The sequence below is a fragment of the Ahaetulla prasina genome, chromosome 5 (genome assembly GCF_028640845.1).
Source record: "Ahaetulla prasina isolate Xishuangbanna chromosome 5, ASM2864084v1, whole genome shotgun sequence".
Classification (NCBI taxonomy): domain Eukaryota; kingdom Metazoa; phylum Chordata; class Lepidosauria; order Squamata; family Colubridae; genus Ahaetulla; species Ahaetulla prasina.
Window position 1 is genome coordinate 44,148,940 of NC_080543.1, and position 20,858 is coordinate 44,169,797.

Genomic DNA, 20,858 nt, shown 5'->3' on the forward strand with positions numbered 1-20,858 from the left:
AGCTCACATACACATACATATCCTTTTTGCTGTCAATAAGAACCTGGCTGTGGAAGCTATTCCTCATTTGAGAGAATCATGAATGATATCCGCCTTTCCTCCTTTCCATCTCCCCCTTTCTTTTACATCTGTTGAGCATGTTGTGCTCCTCAATCATCCAACTCGGCTTGAGCTTCACAATGAGCTCACTGTTTGAAAGCATGTTCGGATGGCATTTTGTCAAGCCATGTGCTTGCCAGGGGTTGGGGGTAGGGAAGGAGAAACAAAAGTTTGTTGCACCATCATCAGCCTGCAATCCACTTTTCAGCCTACAGAAAACTGTAAGTGACCTTGTCAGTAAGACATATTCTTTCTTTACTTTTTTTGAAGAAGCCTTAACTGCCTACAGGAAAAAGATGCATTTCTTCCTCCCTCATTACCGTTGGGTTCCAAGTCTTTAGCAAAGAAGAAGAAAAAAACGTGGGGGGAGAAGCATTTGGAGGTTGTTTTCATAAGGTTTTCTTTAACTTGTGTTTTCCTGGGTGAGAAATTTCGTTTTTGTGCCAGTTGGATAGCATTTTGTACAGTACATTCATCTATTAGATGTCAGAAACCCATAAATAATGTCTTCAAAAAGCCATGTCCAACCAAGTCCGCAGAATGATTTGGTGATGCAAACTCTACTGAAGTTAGCATAGAACTGGGTATGTGACTCCTGTTTAGGAATCAGTTGCTAAGTCACTGAGTTGTGCTCAGTGGTGAAATCCAAATTCTTTTACTACCGGTTCTGTGGGCATGGCTTAGTGGGCGTGGCAGGGGAAGTATACTGCAAAATCTCCATTCCCACCTACTACAGGGATAGGATACTGCAAAATCCCCATTCCCTCCCCACTCCAGGATATTGGAAAACCTCCATTCCCACCCCAGTCTGGGACCAGACAGAGGTGGTATTTGCTGGTTCTCCAAACTACTCAAAATTTCCGCTACCGGTTCTCCGAACTGCTCAAATTTCCACTACTGGTTCTCCAGAACCTGTCAGAACCTGCTGGATTTCACCCCTGATTGTGCTGCTATATGTGTCAGCATTCCAGAAACCCCCCCAACTCCAAGTAAAAACTCTGCAGCAAGCATTTTTCAAAGTTTTGTTTAACTCACTTTTTGATAATGACAACTTATATTTATTTATCTCTTCCCAAAATGAGTCAGCAGTAATTCAATGAGATTTAGTTCCAGGTAAATATATCCCTGGGATTGCATTTATGATCCTTTGCACTTGATGAGGATAGGATAATAGAGCAAACTGAGTGCATAATTCACTGCCATGTAGACAGGCAGGTAAACAAAATGCCAATCTTGAGACACAATGGACTTATTGATAGTGCTTTAAGCACAACAATTACTAACTAACGCAGGTCCTGATGTCAGTGTGCTTCAAGCAAAGGATTCAATAGAGAAAAATTTCTGCTCATTAAAAAATAAAATACTTTATGTAGTGCATCATAGCTTTGGTATGGTGTATTCTTAAACTACAAAAAGTAGCCTTTTTAAGCACGAGAAAGAAGAAATTATACAAACTTCAGAGAATCAAGCAACAATGCCTGAAAAAGCAGTGTAACCCCCCAATTCTTTGTTGTTTCTCTATCCCAAATGGTATGCTGGCCATGTTTTCCCACCATGAGCTCTGTCATCCACCATCTGTCAAGTTTCAAACAATCCCTAATGTGTCTTCACTATTTCTGTGAACTTCTGCACTTAGATGTTATATACATAGCTCCTAAATGTATTTTGTATTTTGCACTTTTGCCTAGACGCTGCAGTGAAGCCAGCATGCATACAAAACTGTTTATTACATAAGGATCAGTGTGTCTATACACCACAACACATGCATGCATAAGCTTTACACATACACACTTACAGGCATACACATGTATATAGATACATACTATCTATACATTCTTACATAATACTCACATTCTTGGTTTGTAAAATGTGGATGATGATATGCAATAAAAATATACATAAAATTATACATTATGCATTATTTTACAAAATTATACATTATACAAAAATATACATAAAATTACATTATAACTACACTTACATTATAAATCCCTTTCCTTATTTTAGCAGTTCTACTCCAATAGAAGAAAACTAGTATGCTGGCAAAATAATACTGGATTCAGAATAAGCTCAAAAGCACCTTCGGTAAACAAGTGCTTTCTTTTATTAAAAGCAATAAAATTGCTTTTATTAACATTGGCTCTATTGTTATCAGTCATAGCTGGGACTTCACTAAGTAGTGAAAGTATTAAAAAGTGATAGGAACCATATTTCTCATGAAAAAAAAATATTGGGAAAACAGTACTTGCGTATTTTATTTCATTTATCTGAATGAAACTTTGTTATCTAAAACAGATAGCTAAAGCTTACAGCTAACGATGCTCTAGTTACATTTTGTCTGATCCAAGATGGTCTGATCCAAGATGGCACTGCCGAAGGCTGACTCGGTGAAATGCTCTCTAATGGTTTCTTTATTTTTAATTATTCTCTGAGACTCACTACAGATTTCATACTCACAAGATCATCTGCTAAAAATTAAGCAACGTTCCAAGTAGCAGCTTTCTGTGATCTCACACCCCACCCCTGTCTTTACAAACGCGGAGGAGATTCTAACACAGGAAGAAGCAATTTCCCCAGAGCCATGGATTACAAAACAACAACAACAACAATAACAACAAAAAACAAATGGAGGAAATGGAGAAGGAGATGTAAAAGGGCAGGAATTTTAAACAGGTTAAGAAATAGGAGAAATAAAACTCATCTGCCTTCAATTTTCCTAACCAACATATGTTCACTTGCTAATAAGATGGATTAAATACTCCTTTTAAACAGATACAATTCTGATTTTTACAATTCAGCACCCCTATGTTTCTCTGAAACCTGGTTAAATGAATCAATTGAAGATAGCAGCCTGCATATCCTAGGGTTTCAGATTCAGCGAGCAGACAGAATTGCAGAAACATCTGGTTAAAAAGAAGGGAGGAGGCTTATGCTTATATATCAACAACAGCTGGTCTCTGTATATAACTATAATATATAAATTCTGTGATGAAAACTTAGAGACATTAATTATCAATTGCAAACCATACTATTTGCCTCGTTAATTTTTCTCATTTCTTCTAATTGCTGTTTATGTCCCACAACAAGCCTGTATAAACAGGGCATTACGAATTCTAGCTGACCAAATTATGGAGGCTGAAGCCAAATACCCCGATTCACTGGTCATTATTTTGAGATATCTAAACAAGGCAAACTTAAGGTAAGACCTACCAAAATACTTTCAGCATGTCAATTGCCCCACTAGAGGCAAGAATACTTTATACCATTGCTACACAACATTTAAAGATGATTTTCAGTCTTTATCATGAGCAGCTGTAGGACACTTTGATCATTGCATGATTCACTTACAGGTAAAGACTTTACAACCACAACGAACAATTAAATCATTGAAGACTTGGACTGAGGAGGCAAAGTTAAAGCTACAAGCTTGCTTTGACTGCACTGATTGGAATATTTAGAATTCTTGATGAATGTGTCTTTACTTTTATGTATACTGAGAGCATATGCACCAAGACAAATCCCTTGTGTGTCCAATCATACCTGGCCAATAAAAATTCTATTCTATTCTATTCTATTCTATTCTATTCTATTCTATTCTATTCTATTCTATTCTATTCTATTCCATATTCAGGAAAAAGTCAACCATCAATTATTAAGTAACATCAGATGATCTTTCTACAGCTCTTAGCATGTATGCAATAGCATGGTAGATCATATGGAATTAAAGTGCTTGCTGTGTTTATCCTACCATAACTGTAGTAAAAGCACAAGCCATTTGAATGGATACTATATGATTAATAACACAGTTCTTTCCAGTTCAGATCACAGTAGCAAGTACAGACCAGTGGTTTGCTACCAAAATCATCCATTTAAATAGGCTAAAATGATGGCAAAATTATGTGACTAGTTAGATATCTGATAAATGAGTACATTCACTCAAAATAATATTTTGTAGATAATCTACTCTTAGCAAGTGGCTGAGTACAGCTGTTTTCACATTTAAATAAACGTGTTACATTACCACTGTTTTTCCTGCTCTTGTCTCAGTGTAAGAGTTTTCAACACCATTTCAGAAATTTGCTGAAGCATTGAAAGAGCTAACATAATGTTTCGAAAATCTTTCTGGAGGCATTTCAGAACAGTCCTTTGGGGAAATGCCCAGTAAATAAGGAATTTACCAAATGACATATTTATTCAGTCACAAAATTTTAATAACCAACAAGCTACTCCTGAGAGTAGCTAATATGTCTCACCTAAATACATCTGAGATTTATCTGCAGAAAACTTTTATTATGGGTTAGGAGGATCCAGGGTGGGTTTCAAAACTTGTCGCTACCAGTTCGCTCCTAGGTGTGCAGAATCGTCCGAGTGGTGGGTGGAGCCTCCCACCACTGCCACTACTGATTTTCCCAATCCGGGGTTAACCAGTAGCAACCCACCACTGGGAGAATTACATGTTTAAGAAGCACTGATGACAACATTTTTTTGTAGAACAATTAAGGTAATTTTCTCTATTGAAATAGCAAAAAAATTGTTTGTGCAGATCAGAAAATGGAATGGAAAGCATATTCTGTTCCTACAATGAGGTGAAACTATATCCGAATCCAAATATGACTATTGAATCATAATTGATACTTCATCATTTTAAGCAGACATTTTTAGATTCTGGAAGAGTTCAATCTCTTTCTAAGGAATCTGGAAATAATTGTTGAGGCTAGACTTTCTAAAAATACCACCTCAGATACTTTGGTCTTAAGCAAGAGTGCCAACAAAAAGTATTAATACATACACTCATGGTGTGGTATTGCAAGAATAATAATTTTCTTATGATCATAATATCATTAGTATGGCATTTATATTAGAGAGCCAGTTTGGTGTAGTGGTAAAGGGACCAAGCTAGACAGTGTGAGATTGTAAGTTCAAATCCTGCCTTAGGTTCAAAGCCACCTGGTGACCATGGCCCTGTCACACTTTTTCTACCCTAAAAAAAGGCAATGGCAAATCACTTCTCAAATCTTGCCAAGAAAGTTTTGTCCAGGTGATAGTCAGGGGTTAATAAAGTTAAAGGCACAAAACAAAAAGGAATATATTGATAGTTTTTTTTAAATTTGCATTTATATCCCGCCCTTCTCCAAAGACTCAGGGCGGCTTACACTATGTTAGCAATAGTCTTCATTCTATTTGTATATTTATATACAAAGCCAACTTATTGCCCCCAACAATCTGGGTCCTCATTTTACATACCTTATAAAGGATGGAAGGCTGAGTCAACCTTGGGCCTGGTGGGACTAGAACCTGCAGTAATTGCAGGCAGCTGCTGTTAATAACAGACTGCATTAGCAGTCTGAGCCACAGAGGCCCAGGTATTGATGCCTGCATGTAATTTCTTCTAATCAGGGGCAACCTTCTACATGTTTGGATTCTTATATATTATGGAAAGGCCATAGCTCTATAATTTAAACCCATATGTGCACACATTACTGTAAATTAGTAATATGATACTGTCCAGAAGGAGTGCAATTCTCAAAATCTGATGTTGATACAGAATTATAAGAGCAGAAGTCCAACATTAACAGAAGGCACTGAAGGGAAAAAGCCAAAAATGTTTTTCAAAGTTTTAAGAAGACATATTTTTGGAGGGCACTTTTTATTTTTATGTTTTAAATGAATAGGACGATAAAAATTATGGATTGGAACTATCCATTGGCCTCAGTGACAAAACTTCTTGGTCCTCTTTGTCTAATTTAAAATAGTGTCCTTAACTCCCACCAAGTATAAGATAGCTATGTAAATATGTAATATTCTGGTACCATTCTAGATAATTTGCATTTTTAATTATCCCAAAAGACAGAAATAATTCACAAAAGTATGATTCTTTTCAGGAACATTCCTATCACAGCTTCATGATTATAAGCAATTTGTTGTGTCAATCAGTGATACTCTTCGGCTAATTTTAAAGTTCTGATATATTTCATTTCATTCTAATGGCATGGCATGACAAGAAATAATTGTTTTCTAGTATGCTGGCAATTATTTGAATTCTGGGAAAAGCCTGCTTTGAAAAATTGGTAATGTTTTGCTTTTTAAAAGTTTTTAGGAATAAACTTCTAATTGTTCTCTTAGGCAACCACGGAATCTGTTCTACCTCTAGTACACCTGAAGGAGATTTTTTAAAATTATTATTTGAATTTATATCCCTCCCTTCTCCGAAGACTCAGGGCGGCTTACACTGTGTTAATGTAAATTGTAAATACACAATGTAAATTTAGATTCATACGAGAGGCAGAAAATTTAGGGTTGGTATTTGCAAACCTACTCTCTATAAGAGAAAAGAGGTGGGGGAGGGGAAAATGTATTTGCAATAGCTAAAAGTGGGGTTCTATCAAATTTGGGACTGCATTAATTTTTAAATTTTAATTTAACAATTTATTTAAAATGTTTGTTGCATCGATGTTAATATTTATTAATTAAAAATGGTAATTTACAGTAGCATTTCTTTCCAATTTATCCAATATTATACAAGTGACATTGTATAATATGTCACTCTATCTAGTCTTTTCTTCATATGCTATTTTTTGGAACCAGTAGACGTGACTTTTCTGCCATAGTTTCTTCCTTCTGTAACATTTTATTTATTTATTTATTTATTTATTTATTTATTTATTTATTTATTTATTTATTTATTTATTTATTTATTTGTCACAACAGTATATAAAAGCATAAGCATGAAATAACTATACGAATTGGATACAATTAAAGGGGATATTAGGACAGGAACGGTAGGCACGCTGGTGCTCTTATGCATGCCCCTTACAGACCTCTTAGGAATGGGGTGAGGTCAATACTAGATAGTCTTTGGTTAAAGCTTTGGGGATTTTGGGAAGAGACCACAGAATCAGGTAGTGCATTCCAGGCATTAACAACTCTGTTACTGAAGTCATATTTTCTGCAATCAAAATTGGAACGGTTCACATTAAGCTTAAATCTATTGTGTGCTCGTGTATTGTTGCGATTGAAGCTGAAATAGTCTTCAACAGGAAGGACATTGTAACAGATGATTCTATGAGTTAAACTCAGGTCATGTCGAAGGCGGTGGAGTTCTAAATTTTCTAAACCCAGGATTTCAAGTCTGGTGGCATAAGGTATTTTGTTGTAATCAGAGAGTGGAAAATTCTTCTTGTAAAATATTTCTGGACACGCTCAATTGTATTTATGTCAGAAATGAGGTGTGGGTTTCAGACAGGCGAGCTGTATTCAAGAATTGGTCCAGCAAATGTTTTATATGCTCTGGTTAGTAGTGTAATCTTTCTGGAGAAGAAGCTACGCAAGATTAAGTTTACAACTCTTAAAGCCTTTTTTGCGATGTAGTTGCAGTGAGCTTTGACACTTAGATCATTTGATATGAAAACTCCAAGGTCTTTAACAGGGTGAGGGTCATCTATAAGGTAATGTCCATCGAGCTTGTATTTAGTGTTCTGATTCTATTTTCCAAAGTGTAAGACAGAGCATTTGCTGGTTGAGATTTGGAGTTGCCAAATTTTTGACCATTCCGACACAAAGTCAAGTCTTTTTGAAGGGTAGCTGTATTGTTGGTAGTGTTAAATAGTTTGACATTGTCAGCGAAGAGAACACAGTTACTTATATTATGGTCACAGAGGTCATTAATGTATAATATGAAGAGTGTTGGTCCTAGAATGCTGCCTTGGGGGACACCGCTATTGACAGGAGCAGGATTTGATATGGCACTGCCTATTTTGACCACTTGCTGTCTGTTTGACAGGAACACTGTTATCTAATTATGGAGGGGTCCGGAGATGCATTCTCCAAGGTCATGAAAACTTGTTTATTTGACCAGTCCTGGGGCCAAAATTTGTTAACGGTCCTGTTTCCTGGTTGTATTATCATCCATATTAATAATTTTACTTGGTGTCATATCTGTCTGTCTGTCTAAATTTTTTTAATGTTTTATGGTGTACATTGCCCAGAATTATTTTATGAGAGGCAACTATCTAATACATTATTTTAAAAATAAAATTAGATATTTTCTAGTGTGATGGTTATGCTATTCTGATGTAAATTTTCTAAGAGGATGTATTATCTGTATGCTTCCAACATTCACAACTACTTTCAGTCAAATCCCATTGTAAAGTTTGTTCACACTGTAAACTACTGAGATCAATTGTGGCAGATGGAAAATATTAATTAAAAATGAAATTAATGATGTGGCACAGAGAGCAATAATAGTCAAACAATATAAATATGATAAAAATCAACATAAAATTTGCAAGTATTTTTATTATTTATCAACATGAAAGAATGAAAAACATAATTCAAATACAAGAAAAATACTGATTTGGCTATGGTAAAGCTTGGGTTAAATAAATGAAAAGTTGAAAAATCTGGAGGGACTGCTAAAATCCTCCCTGAGTCAAAATAGATGCTTTAACTGTCCTATTATTTTTTGTGTTAATTGATATGTAAGGCTCATTACAACAAAACAATTTATTTAGCTTTAATATGTCAAGTTGTAAGAAACAATGTTTATAAAAGATCAAAATGATTTCATTCATTATGCAATGATCCTTAAAGATCAGATGATGTTCTTACACTACTCTCAATAGTTTGGAAATACATTGCATAAGTAGGATTTTTGGCTGTACCAAGAATGACAAGGAAAATAGGGGGATAAACAGATAACATCAAGATAAAAAAAAAATAGATGTAGATTTTTCTTGTTATTCTTTGCCATGGTTGTCAATCACTGGAGTCTGTGAAACAATGCTTCATCACACAGACTTCCTTGTCTTTTGAGGATATAACCTACAAATAAGAATGCAACCTAGAAAGTATTTCTTCATAGGAAGTCACATGATTTTGAAATATAATAGAAATTTTTTTACTCCTAAATCTTGTGGCTATTTTCAAAGGAAATATTTGGTTACAGTTGAAAGTATTTTCTCTGACGAGTTTACTTCACATACTTCTGCCAATTTCAGTTCAGATACATCTTCCAATTTCAGAACAAGACCACCAACCATAGTCCAATTAAAGTTCAATTTGTAACAACTCTCATTACATTCAAACTAACAAATTCTATGTTATTAGCTAGTTTCCAAAAGCCAAAGGTTATCTAAAAGGAAAGGCAAAGTCTATTATTTCTTTTTTAAAATAAATGCCATGGAATTATAGTGTTGTCACTTGTCTGGCTTCATCTAAGAATGACTTGATTGACAGTACCCTAGGAGATGTCAACAGTCCATCACCTCCATTGTAGTCTTGTGTACCACAGCTGCCTTGGGACTTCTTTTTCAGATATTCCTGAAGAGCTGTCAGCATACTAGAATGATGACTTCTTGTGGAGTTACTTGGTTAAGATAAGGTGCCTGTCTAAGTGGAAGACATCAGGCATCTACAGTACATGAATGGATGAGAAAGAACCTTATTACAGTATAGATCCTCTTCAGAAAGCACAGAGAATGAAATGTCCATATGAAAACATTATTGACAGGTCTTCTCTATCTTCTGAATTGCCAGAAGAGGCTCTCTGACAGTTTTAAAGACAGATCCTTTGTAGAAATCAGCAAGTGGTAGAACATACACTTGTCAATTGCCTGCATAACTGGCATTCCCTCTAATGCCCTGATAGAGGACCAACCTCCTCCCTTCCCCATCTTTTTCCTTCATGTTCTGATATTGCTATAGCAGTAAAACAAGAACCCTTAAAAAAGGATAACCTCATGTGCTGATTGTATAATAATAGCAATATTATGATGGTATAATAATAGCAATATCCCAGGTCCTTGGAAAGGATTCAAGAGGTGGATAAAAATGCCAAACCCAATCCAAACAGCTGTGACTGTGTGGCCAACCATAATATTGCTTTTTTAAATGTTTGTGGGATCTATGGTCAGTAAGCTTACTGCCACAGAGAGGCAAAGAAAAAGTTACAAAATTGAAGGTGCTTGAAATTTGCATAACTTTAAAGTGGACTTGTGAAAGCATTTTATTTTTTAAAAAAATTCCAAGTCTTCTAGATTGATTTGATTGGTTGTACTGAAACCACAAACTGGAAGGATTATTTTTATCTTATTTGTTTAGAGTATGAAGACATCAAAATTTTACAATTCTTGGAGGAACTTGTTGCATATATGTTAAAGAAATACTTGTGGATAAACAATATAAAGGGATTGACAACAGAAGATTTAAAACCATCCCTATCTATAGGACCTGATAAAAAGCTTTCCACTTATATAGCAGAACCCCTAAGCATAATCTTTGAAAAAGCCTTCACGACTGGTTCCCTTCCCAAACTTTAGTCACTAGCTATGGTCATCCCTGTCTTCAAAAAAGGAGACCCCAGCTTAGTTGAAAATTACAGACCAATCTCTCTATGCTGCGTAAAGTTATGGAATCCATCATCAACTAATACATTACCCTCCACCTAGAAACAAACAATCTACTCTCTAATAAACAATTTGGTTTCAGAAAAAAATTATCATATAACTTACAACTTCTTCACTGCAAAAACATATGGACTACTAATCTTGATCAAGGCAAAACAATAGATACAATTTACAAAGACTTCTGTAAAGCTTTTGACTCAGTGGTACACGACAAACTTCTCCTAAAACTAAAATCCTATGGCATCTCCGGATCCCTCCACAATTGGATAACAGCGTTCCTGTCAAACAGACAACAAGTGGTCAAAATAGGCAGTGCCCTATCAAATCCTGTTCCTGTCAATAGCAGCATTCCCCAAGGCAGTGTTCTTGGACCAACACTCATCATATTATACATTAATGATCTCTGCGACCATATTAAAAGTAATTATGTTCTCTTCGCTGATGATGTCAAACTATTTAACACTACCAACAATACAGCTACCCTACAAAAAGACCTTAACTTTGTGTCAGATGTCTAAAACCTGGCAACTCCAAATCTCAACCAGCAAATGCTCTGTCTTACACATTGGAAAAAAGAATCTAAACACTAAATACAAACTCGACGGACATTATCTTACAGATGACCCCCACCCTGTCAAAGACCTTGGAGTCTTCATATCCAATGACCTAAGTGCCAAAGCCCACTGCAACTACATTGCAAAAAAGGCATTAAGAGTTGTAAACCTAATCTTATGTAGCTTCTTCTCCAGAAACACTACTCTATTAACCAGACCTTAAAAAACATTTGCTAGACCAATTCTTGAATACAGCTCGCCTGTCTGGAACCCATACCACATTTCAGATATCAATACAATTGAACGTGCCCAGAAATATTTTATAAGAAGAGTTCTCTACTCCTCTGAATACAACAAAATACCTTATGCCACCAGACTTGAAATCTTGGGTTTAGAAAACTTAGAACTCCACCGCCTTCGACATGACCTGAGTTTAACTCATAGAATCATCTATTGCAATGTCCTTCCTGTTGAAGATTACTTCAGCTTCAGTCACAACAATACAAGAGCAAACAGTAGATTTAAACTTAATGTTAACTTTTTCAATCTTGATTGCAGAAAATATGACTTCAGTAACAGAGTTATTAATACTTGGAACACACTACTTGACTCTGTGGTCTCTACTCAAAATCCCCAAATCTTTAACCAAAAACTGTCTACTATTGACCTCACCCCATTCCTAAGAGGTCTATAAGGGGTGTGCATAAGAGCACAAATGTGCCTACCGTTCCTGTCCTACTGTTTCCTTTCATTATATCCAATTTATATAGTTATTACATGCTTATACTCATATATATGCTTATATGTTATATAGTTACTTCATGCTTATGCTTATGTAAGCTGTTATGACAAATAAATAAAAATAAATAAATAAAAATAAATAAATAAATAAATTAAGATGGATGATGGACTGCTTAAGTAGGCTGGCACTTAACTTGTGACTAGGAAAACATTGATAATATTTCAATGTATAAATGGTATTTATGATGAGCTACATTAAAACCACCATCATCATCGTGCTGATGATGTTGCCACAGAGGAAAAGAAATTAGAAGCTCTGAGAGAGAATTACAATGAAATGGAATGTAAGTTAACATGAACACAGAAAAGGTCAATACAGTGAAAGATGAATTGAAATGACTACAAATTGACATTTTAGCATTAGTGAATTGAGACAGACCAGGATTGGACATTTTCAATCATAGAATCCCACTGTTTACTACTCAGGACATGAAAAACAACAAAGGAATAGTATTGTTTCTCTGACTGTGAAGAATATAACAAGGACAGTACTTGGCTACAATGCATTCAAAGACTGAATAGTATTTTCATGGCTCATGGACAACCTTTTAATATGACAGTTATCCAAGTTTGATGCAGAAAAATAGGAGATTGATGAATTATAGATAGTCTTTGTTGGAGGACCTCTTATTTAGTGTTTTCTTTTATAAAAACAACACAACAAACTCATTTGCTATCACTATAAGAATATGTGTAGGTTATTATGCCTTTTATGCCTAACACAGGAATTTGAACAGGAACAGTACTTTCATGTTCATGGTGTTGATTTTATGTGCTTTCTCACGGTAACTATTCCAAGAGATGAAAGGGGCAGAAGACCAGTTTCTCCAAATATTTGCCAGATAGTTGTAATCCTGTTCTGCTTTTTGACCATCTTCCCATGTAGTTTGCTGCAATTAATGAAGAATGGCGCGTAGCACAAGCAATCATGCCTCCAGCTTTCACCTTCACACAACTATATTACCAGTAGTTTTACAGAAATACATCAACAATCTAATGTCATCTTTTAAATCGTAGCACCAATGAAGGACCACATACTTGATTTACTCTCTCTTTTCTCTAATAACTTCACTGATCTCATGATCCCAAATAAAGCAATAAAGTAACTATTGCAACTCTTTTCACTTTGAGAAATAGTCAATAAATTAAAGGGTAATTTGTAACAGCAGTCTTAGCTTTTGGTTTACCAATGGAATGCTAGTGGGAGTATCAGAGAGACCTTTGTGCTGCAGATCACCAAAAGTATGACCATACGAGCAAAATTAGTGACCACAATATTTGACAACTCAATTCACAGTCATGAACTGTGCAGATTGGAGGCACTAAAATAACAGAAGCAAACTTTTTTATAATGTATATACTTAATGTATATACCTATGGTATATAAAACTATATACCGTAGGTTTAATTCCAATTTTAATAATGTGTGCATGTTCTACAAGTCACTTAGAAATTGGTTCTAAGGAATTGAAGTTTCATGGATTCAGAATATGGGTACAGGTTAGATTTTTAATAGGGGGAAGTAATATTTTCAAGTTATGACAATGGCGGGCTAAAAGAAAATAGATTTTCTTTAAAAATAACCACAATACATACAAATTTTAAGCAATGGTATTTTTAATAATTATTTTCAAGCCTTACAGCTAGCAACATGATGATTTTATCTATGTTGGTTCCAGTGGAATTAATACAAAGTTAATCTTGGGAACACTCACTTGTAATTTGTACTTTACTATTGTTTATAATTTCTATTTTGAAGTGCTCTTCACATTCAGAAAATCATAAAACATTCATAAAATCAGGTTAATCAAGACACATTTCTGTGTCTTGTATACATTTATACAGTAGACTTGTGATTTACAAGCTTAACAAGGAGAAAGAATATACTAAATGCTGTAAAACGAACTTTTCATTTGTAAGGTGTTTTAGACTAGTTTCCAGAATTGTTATGATAAACTTTTGAAGCTAACATTTGTTCCATCATTTTGATAATATATGCAGATAAACTATGCATAATCTCATTCACTCATTAAAAGACTTTAAACATCTGCTATATATTCCAATGGGTACTTCCATTTCCATAGATAGGTTAGAACAGATACCTCCTAAATTATTGCTTACCTGCTTAATGTAAGGTAATAAAGAACATAATCCACCATAGTATAATAAAATTCCTTCATTCTTGAATAAAATTGCAAAACAAGTATGATTATCAAGCTATATATTCCCAGAATATACAGAATCATTTGTAGCTTAAAGCCTATATTCAAATCAATTCTGTCTTATAAATCACATTATTTTGTATTCCCAATAGTTCTGGTAATTATACAAGATGGCTACAATAGTTATTTTGTTCAGAGCAACTATGTCAGAATCACATGAAGTTTCAACATTATTTTGGGAGACTGGAATTTCAAGCTTATATGGACTAAATCTCACAAAGTGTGATAAGGAAAAATGGAATCATATAATGGTTAAAAACAGATATTAATTCATGCATGAAATGGCACATCTAGAAACGGAAAGTTATCTTTTATGCTCATGTGCACTAAAGAGATATTATGCACTCACATTTATTTCACTAACACTTACGAATCAGAATCCTAGCAAATCATTTCTTTTAAACTTTAGCAAAATGATTTCAAAAAACACCAAAAGAAACAAAGCAGAGATTTGGAAGGAACAAGTAATTTTTCTTTGTTATCATCCCAGATCTTCTTTAGTTTTAGATTTCAAAGCAGGAAATACGACTGATAAGTATTCTTGGCTTCTTTTTTAAGATACCATGTTTACTTATCATAATGGGCTTTGATTATATGTTCAAATGGAAGCAGCAATTCAAATGGATCCTGTTCCTCCCCATCCAGACCCGTACGGCCTCAAGACACCGGCCCATCACCTCAACGGCTTCATTGGGGTGGTTCGGGGTGGAAATGTACAGCTGAGTATCATCAGCGTACAGATGATAATCCACCCCGAAACCATGGATAACCTCACCCAGCGGCTTCATATAGATGTTGAACAGGAGAGGTGAGAGAACAGACCCCTGAGGCACCCCACAAGTGAGGCGCCTTGGGGTCGACCTCTGCCCCCCTGCCAACACCGTCTGCGAACGGTCAGAGAGATAGGAGGAGAACCACCGATACACAGTGCCTCCCACTCCCAATCCCCCCAACCGTCGCAGCAGGATACCATGGTCGATGGTATCAAAAGCCACCGAGAGATCTAATAGAACCAGGACAGAGGAACAACCCCTGTCCCAGGCTCTCCAGAGGTCATCCACCAACGCGACCAAAGCCGTCTCGGTGCTGTAACCGGGTCTGAAGCCGGACTGGAACGGGTCCAGATAGACAGTTTCCTCCAGGTGTTGAGGAAGCTGATTTGCCACCACACTCTCAACAACCTTCACTAAGAAGCGAAGGTTGGAGACTGGACGATAGTTCGCTAAAACAACCGGGTCCAGGGAGGGCTTCTTGAGGAGGGGCCTCACCACCGCCTCTTTCAAAGCGGCGGGGAAGACACCCTCCAACAAAGAAGCGTTGGTAACTTCCTGGAGCCAGCCTCGTGTAACCTCCCGAGTGGCCAGCACCATCCAGGAGGGACACAGGTCCAATAAACATGTGGTGGAGTTCAACCTGCCCAACAACCTGTCCATGTCCTCAGGAGTCACAGGATCGAACTCAGCCCAGATAACATTCTCAAGACCTGTCTCCGCCATCCCACCTGAATCTATCCAATCAATGTCCAAGCCGTCCCGAATCTGACCGATTTTATCAGACAGATACTGAACAAAATCCTCACCGCATCCCTGTAAGGGGTCCTCCTGAGCCCCCTGCGTGAGCAGGGAGCGGGTCACCCTAAACAGGGTGGCTGGGCGATTATCTGCCTATGCGATGAGTGCGGAGAAATAGTTATGTTTCGCTGCCCTGATCGCCACTAGGTAGGTCTGAATATATGACCTTACTAGTGTTCGGTCAGGTTCGGAGTGGCTGGACCTCCAGGCGCTCTCTAGGCTTCTTTTCCGGCGCTTCATCTCTCTCAGCTCCTCGTTATACCAAGGAGCTGGTCGAGTTCGTCGCCGGGTCAGAAGCCGCAAAGGCACGTCAGCGGCTGCCTCATCCCAGGCGGCCGCCAGCTCCTCGGCCGAGCCGTGGGCTAACTCCCTCGGAAATGGCCCAAGCTCCGTCAGAAACCTCTCGGGGTCCATCAGGCGCCTGGGACGGAACCATTGAACTGGTTCTGTCTCCCTGCAGTGAGGTGTAGCGGTCCGAAAGTCTAGCTGAAGGAGTAAATGATCTGACCATGACAAGGGTTGAGATATTAATTCCCCTAACTCCAGATCATTTAGCCACTGTCCCGAGACGAAAATCAGGTCCAGTGTGTTACCCCCGACGTGGGTGGGGGCTGCAACTACCTGGGTCAGGTCCAAGGCCGTCATGGAAGCCATGAACTCCCAAGCTACCATTGACGAATCGCCCGCCGACGGCAAGTTGAAATCCCCCATGACCATAAGTCTGGGGGTCTCAACCGCCGTCCCGGCTATCATCTCCAGCAGGTGGGCTTGCTGATCACGTACCTGGCTCCTTGCTGCGTGACAACAGCCCTGCCTGAGCTGTTGGAGTTGCTGGCCGGGTTGGCAGTTGAAACCCCTAGACTGTTGGTCATGGGGGATTTCAATTTGCCATCAACCGGCGTGGCATCCTCGGCGGCTCGGGAGTTCATGGCTTCCATGACGGCCATGGACCTGATTCAATTAATTGATGGCCCTACCCACGTCGGGGGAGGCACCCTAGACCTGATTTTTATCTCTGCCCAGTGGTTGAATGATCTGGTTTTAAATGATTTAGTTGTCAAACCTTTGTCATGGTCAGATCATTTTCTCCTTTGTCTAGACTTTCTGACCGCTACCCACCACCGCAGGGAGACGGAACCAATGCGCTGGTTCCGTCCCAGGCACCTGATGGACCCGGAGAGGTTCCTGACAGAGCTTGGGCCATTTCCCGAGCACCTGGCCCACGACACGACTGAAGAACTAGTTGCGGCCTGGGAACAGGCCGCGGCTGGAGCTTTGGACCATGTCGTGCCTTTGCGGCCTCTGACCCGGCGTCGGTCTCAACCAGCTCCTTGGTTCTCCGAGGAGCTGAGGGAGATGAAACGCCGGAGAAGACGCCTAGAGAGTGTCTGGAGATCCAGTCGTTCTGAGGCTGACCAGACACTAGTTAGGTCCTATAGCAGGACCTACCTAGTGGCAATGAGGGATGCGAAACATTCCTACGTTTCCTCCCTCATTGCATCGGCAGATAACCACCCGGCCGCCCTGTTTCGGGTTACCCGCTCTCTCCTTCAACAGGAGGGGCGGGAGGACCCCCTACAAGGGCGTGCCGAGGAGTTTAACGGTTATCTATACGATAAAATCGTTCAGCTTCGGGACGGATTGGATCAAAATTAGGTAGGTCCAGGCGAGGGTTCCGAGACCCGTCTTGTTGAGGTGGTTTGGGATGATTTTGATCCTGTGACTCCCGAGGATATGGACAGGTTGCTGGGTAGGCTGAATGCCACTACATGTTTACTGGATCCGTGCCCCTCCTGGTTACTACTGGCTACTCAGGAGGTGACATGAGGCTGGCTCTGGGGGATTACAAATGCTTCTTTGCAGGAGGGGGTCTTTCCCACTGCCTTGAAAGAGGTGGTGGTGAGACCTCTCCTCAAGAAGCCTTCCCTGGACCCAGCTGTTTTAGGGAATTACCGGCCAGTCTCCAATCTTCGCTTCACGGCGAAGGTTGTAGAGAGTGTGGTGGCATGTCAGCTACCCCAGCACCTGGATGAAGTTGTCTATCTAGACCCGTTCCAGTCCGGCTTCTGGCCCGGATACAGTACAGAGACAGCTTTGGTCGCACTGGTGGATGATCTCTGGAGGGCCAGGGATAAGGGTTACTCCTCTGCCCTGGTCCTATTAGACCTCTCAGCGGCTTTTGATAACATCGACCATGGTATCCTGCTGCGACGGTTGGGGGGATTGGGAGTGGGAGGCACTGTGTATCGGTGGTTCTCCTCCTACCTCTCTGACCGGACGCAGACGGTGTTGACAGGGGGGCAGAGATCGACTCCAAGGTGCCTCATGTGTGGGGTGCTGCAGGGGTCGATTCTCTCACCCCTCCTGTTCAACATCTATATGAAGCCGCTGGGTGAGATCATCAGTGGCTTTGGGGTGAGATACCAACTGTACGCTGATGATACTCAGCTGTACTTTTCCACCCCGGGCCACCCCAGTGAAGCTGTCGAAGTACTGTCCCGGTGTTTGGAAGCCGTATGGGTCTGGATGGGGAGGAACAGGCTCAAACTTAATCCCTCCAAGACGGAGTGGCTGTGGATGCCGGCATCTCGGTACAGTCAGCTGCAGATGCGGCTGTCTGTTGGGGGTGAGTCATTGGCCCCGATGGAGAAGGTACGCAACTTGGGCGTGCTCCTGGATGGTCGGTTGTCCTTTGAAGACCATTTGGCGACCGTCTCCAGGAGAGCTTTTAATCAGGTTCGCCTGATCCGTCAGTTGCGTCCCTTCCTGGACCGGGATGCCTTATGCATGGTCACTCATGCTCTCGTAACTTCTCGCCTGGACTACTGCAATGCTCTCTACATGGGGCTCCCCTTGAAGAGCACCCGGAGACTTCAGCTAGTCCAGAATGCGGCTGCGTGGGTTATTGAGGGAGCGGTTCGGAGCTCCCACGTAACACCTATCCTGCGCAGACTGCACTGGCAACCTATTGTTTTCCGGGTGCGCTTCAAGGTATTGGTTACCACCTTTAAAGCGCTCCATGGCTTAGGACCGGGCTACTTACGGGACCGTCTACTGCCGGCCTCTATCTCCCATCGTCCGGTGCGTTCCCACAGAGAGGGACTCCTCAGGGTGCCGTCAGCCAAACAGTGTCGACTGGCGGCCCCCAGGGGGAGGACCTTCTCTGTGGGGGGTCCGACCCTGTGGAAGCAACTTTCCCTCTGGCCTCGACAACTGCCTGACCTTAGGACCTTTCGCATGAACTTAAAACCTATTTATTTCGTATGGCTGGACTAGCTTGATTTTATTTTTAAATTTTAATTGAATTTGATGGGTTTTTAAATTTTTATAATTTTATGGGGTGTATTGTTATTTTAAATTTTTGGGCAAATTTAAATCAGTTTTTTAAGGGTTGTTTTAACTATTGTGTATGTTTGTATTTTATCTGCCTGTTCACCGCCCTGAGTCCTTCGGGAAAAGGGCGGTATACAAATTAAAACATTATTATTATTATTATTATTATTATTATTATTATTATTATTATTATTATTATTATTATTATTATTATTATTATTATTATTATTATTACTGAAGTTCGCAGATGACACAACAGTGATCGATCTCATTCGAGAAAATGATGAATCCGCATACAGACGGGAGGTTGAACAACTAGCCTCATGGTGCGACCAGAACAATCTGGAACTGAACACACTCAAAAATGTAGAAATGATAGTGGACTTTAGGAGAAACCCTTCCATACTTCCACTTCTTACAATACTAGACAACACACTATCAACAGTAGAGACCTTCAAATTTCTAGGTTCTACCATATCTCACCACCTAAAATGGACACCCAACGTAAAAAATGTCATAAAAAAAGTACAACAAAGAATGTTCTTTTTACGCCAACTCAGAAAGCTCAAACTGCCAAGGAGCTGCTGATCCAGTTCTACAGAGGAATTATTGAGTCTGTCATCTGCACCTCTATAACTGTCTGGTTTGGTTCTGCAACTCAACAAGACAGACACAGACTTCAGAGGATAATTAGAACTGCAGAAAAAAATATTGCTACCAACCTAACTTCCACTGAGGACCTGTATACTGCACGAATCAAGAAGAGGGCCATGAAAATATTTACAGATCCCTCACATCTTGGAAATGAAATGTTTCAACTCCTACCCTCAAAACGACGCTATAGACCACTGCACACCAGAACAACTAGAAACAAGAACAGTTTTTTCCCAAATGCCATCACCCTGTTAAACAAATAATTCCCTCAATACTGTCCAACTAGTTATTAAGTCTGCAGTACTATTAATCTTCTCATTGTTCCTATCACCCATCTCCTCCCACTTATGACTATATGACTGTAAACTTGTTGCTGGTATCCTTAAGATTTATATTGACTGTTTCCCTATGACTATCATTAAGTGTTGTACCTTATGATTCTTGACAAATGTATCTTTTCTTTTATGTACACCAAGCATATGCACCAAGACAAATTCCTTGTGTGTCCAATCACACTTGGCCAATAAAGAATTCTATTCTATTCTATTCTATTCTATTCTATTCTATTCTATTCTATTCTACTTGACTGCCAACAGGGTGAGGATAAATAGATATTATTTATCTAATAATTTGATAGCTTCACAGTTTTAACTTCTTCCATTCCTTTTTCTTTTTAACTCTTCTAATTCTTTTTAAGTGTTATTTTTATCAACTATGTAGAATGTTATGTGCTATATATATATATATATACATACATACCCTGGTCAAGCCCATAAGGTTTATTGCTACTACAATTCAAAATTTATATTACTACTGCGTATATATGCATGTATACGTAGTTAACAGGGGAATAAAATCCACCAATAAGAAGACACTCTCTTTTTGATTATCTTAATCTATCATAAACATTTGTCTCAGGCTCAGTTTATAACTATGACACCATCCTATCTATCTTCCTCTGCTTCACTAACTATTGTAGCACTATCACTATTGTGCTTTTTTAAGTCCCAATGTAGTCCACCTATCATTAAGGTGTCCTTGGTCTTTTCTGAGCTTGGTTGTTTTCTTGCAGACATTTCATTAACCCAAACTGAGTAATATCATCAGTGTTAGACCCCTCATTTCAATCCCGAGCTACAAATATTTTCTTTATTGGTACCACTTATCATTATCTTCATGAGTTGAGCTGTTGGCAAGACAATAAAGAAATAATTCAGGCAA

The 20,858-nt window shown here is 38.9% G+C and overlaps 1 long non-coding RNA gene across 1 annotated transcript; it reads left to right on the forward strand.

The window, feature by feature from the left end:
- Positions 1-256: 256 nt before the first annotated feature.
- Positions 257-20,075, forward strand: LOC131199645 (uncharacterized). Its single transcript, XR_009155377.1, has 3 exons — positions 257-320; positions 3,187-3,298; positions 19,231-20,075. It is a non-coding gene; the product is annotated as an uncharacterized LOC131199645 (long non-coding RNA).
- The last annotated feature ends 783 nt before the right edge of the window (positions 20,076-20,858 follow it).